The sequence below is a fragment of the Epinephelus lanceolatus genome, chromosome 14, assembly GCF_041903045.1.
Source record: "Epinephelus lanceolatus isolate andai-2023 chromosome 14, ASM4190304v1, whole genome shotgun sequence".
Classification (NCBI taxonomy): domain Eukaryota; kingdom Metazoa; phylum Chordata; class Actinopteri; order Perciformes; family Serranidae; genus Epinephelus; species Epinephelus lanceolatus.
The window spans coordinates 22398866-22402015 of record NC_135747.1 but is presented as its reverse complement, the minus strand read 5'-3'; positions in this window follow the sequence as shown (position 1 = coordinate 22402015).

Below are 3150 nucleotides of genomic sequence, written 5' to 3'. Positions count from 1 at the left end.
GCTCAAAATGAAACTAGAAGGTTCCTACAATGAATGTATGAAAGTAATTCTGGTTTATGTACAAGACAAAAAAAAAGTAATTTGTTTGGGGTTCTTTGTTTTAGCTGGTGGTGATGCAGAGCTGAGAAAAATTTGAAAGGTGCAGACAAACATCTCGGGGTTGAGGAAGACAGCTGCCCCGAGCTATTTCATTCCATCCTGCTGCTGTTTTATCATTAATGAAACCTAAGGATTATGTATAGCCTAAGTTCCTTTCTACCTCAGTTTGTTAGTTATCTCTGAAAGACAAATACATGAAGACAGCAAAATGTCAGCACCTATTCTGCTTGTTTGATGAGGAAGCCTTTGAGAGAACACCAAACAGTGTTTTGTTGTGTGCAAAATCTATTAGCTTTACATTTTTTATAACTCCCAAGAACCCTGTTTCTCACCACATAATGCACTTAAAGGGGAATCCCACTGAATATCAGGCTTGGGATATACTATGCCTTTGCCTTAGGACGATTCGGCCTCACTCCCAACTCAACAAATGCCAACATTTTGTCAGTGGCCCTCAGCTTTTGATACTGATGGACTGAGGCACTCATCAGCGGCTGTACGAGACACATCAGGTGGTGGCAACTACTGTAATATAAAGAACAACAAAGTAAAACGGGTGGATCAGAGATGAGGTGGATGGGTCAATCAAACTCTGGACTTTCACCCAGGAGACAGCTGTTCTTGTCCCGTGTGAAACCAAAAGTCCGTAGAGTTATTTTAATAACAACAAATTGTGCCAGCATGTGTAGCATACTATGCTAGTGATGCATGTCACATGATGTTACATTACATTAGCAACAAACTTATTTTAAGCTAAACCTGATGCTTTTTTCTAAACCTAACCACGTGCTTTTGTTATACCTAGGTTTTAAGTTTAATTTGAAAGTTTAAATTGAGTGTCCAAAACTGATGCTGAAGGGTAACCTAGAGCAGTGCTTTCCAACTGTCCAATATCGTGATCTAGATTTCTCCTTACTCATTAGTTCAAGGTCCACACAGTTTGATTCATTCAGCATCATACTTGCATTTGGCCATGTCACTGAGTTAGTTTGCTGTCTCTGTTAAGTAGCTGTCCATTATTTACTCTCTCTCAGCAGGAAGTGGCACTTCAAAATAAAAGCTCTGTGCCGGAAATTCACTATACTTCAAAATAAAGTGTGTTTTTTACCAACTTAACACTTTCACGAGTCACTTGCGCCACATTCAGAATGAACCCGTGACCCACTTTTGGATTGTGACCCACCAGTTGAGAACCACTGACCTAGAGCGTCATAGTTTGACGTGTAGGGCCACTGACAAAGCATTAGTATTTGACGAGTTGGGAGTAAGAACGTGTTGATTTGATCTATATTGGCTAACATTCACCAATGGATGTTGTTACCATTGCTTGTTTGGCCCCTGAATCTGTGAGGTCAAATAGAAAATTTGACAGCAATGGCAGTGATGTTTGATACACATTCTCTGGCTCAATACCAACTCCATTATTTTAATATCAAGTTTACAAAATAATCGGTTTGTCCGTCTTAGGCCATAACTGTTAATCCATGAATTGAGTGGCATTCCTTTTTAAGATCATGACTTGAAGGCTAGTTTCACTCCACATAAAAACTGTTGTTTTTTTACTGTGTTGTAATTTTCACATTTAAACTTGTTGTGTTTACAGTGCTGTTAATCACTACTTGCTACCAGTACATTTCCACGCAACGTTTCTTTGGCAATGAAAGAGCACGACTGACAGCTGAATTGGCAAGTGAAAAATGTTATTGAATGTATTACGTCCTCTGAGCAGTAAGGAAAGCAAAGCACTCGCACATTGGAAAAATGCCACTGAAGTAGATAGCACTGTAGGTGTATAATACTGCAGAGGCACTAAAGGACCTTGTGTTTGTTTTTCAAAGGAGGTCCCTTCATGTTCATTGCCTATTGCACATTTTTACCTGTTCTTTTTTTTTTCTTTTAGACAGTGTGCATATTGATCACTGCTACCTGGTTTTGTATAATTTACTCTTCCAGACCTGTACTGGGATGTATACTGTACAGAGCATCCAGACGAAAGCAGAGAAACTACGTAGCAGCAGAGAAAGCTAGCACGCCTATGAACAATAACATCTTCCTGTAGTTTCACATGATCTGTCTTATAGATTCAGTCATAAGATGGGCCACAGCATTCTCCCTGAATGCAAACAAGTTACAGTAATTGGTAAAACATTACACCCAACCCCACACGTCTATTAATCCAGATCATTTGTCAGATTCAACACATTCAATATATAATGTGTTTTCCACCTACATGAATGCCCATTTATGTTTGTTTGTAAGTTTTCTCAAATTATATGGATGTGGGTCTTCTAGTTTAAGCTAGCATTTAAATTTTTACACATGATGGATTACCCCAAAGTTACACAGTGTCATCTTTACACAAAAACTTTAAAGATGAATTAAGTAGCTGCAACCTACACTTGTTTTTTATTGAGACTTACTGTACACCGCATCCAGGAGGTCAACAGACAGATTTGTTTTGATAGAATAGTTTCCATCCTAAGTTTGAGTCCATTTGAAAGCTTTACACATGAAAATTGTGTAGTGACACAGGAAATTGAATTTTTAAATGCCCCTTAAATATTGTGTCATTCATTACTGCACTTTGAGGTGTTTAATGGTTGAAATCCTCCTTGAAGCCAAAGTAGAAAAGCTTTCTTCTGAGTATGATGACTTGATAAAAGAAGTTGTGAATTTCAGTGACCTTTACACCACAGCGTGAGCTGCGGATGTTTGAAATTGGTGATTTCATAGCACTCTTAGTGGGCATTGTTTAGTTATTGTATCACAGTATGTCAGATATTTCCAAGAGGATGGTGTGCTTTGTAAAACAGTTTTTCCAGTTTCATCCTGTCTGACTTTATGAACAGTCATTTACCTCTGCCTGGAGTACAAATACAAACGTGGTTAATTTGTTTATCTTAAAAAAGGAAAAATACAGATATTAGCAGAACATGTCACATAACACACAGTGCTTTGTCACACTGGAATTTAATTGTTTGTCCATGATTGCTAATTTTAAGAAGTGATTATACTCATTGCAGGGTTTTTGACAAGAAGGCGATAAGAAGC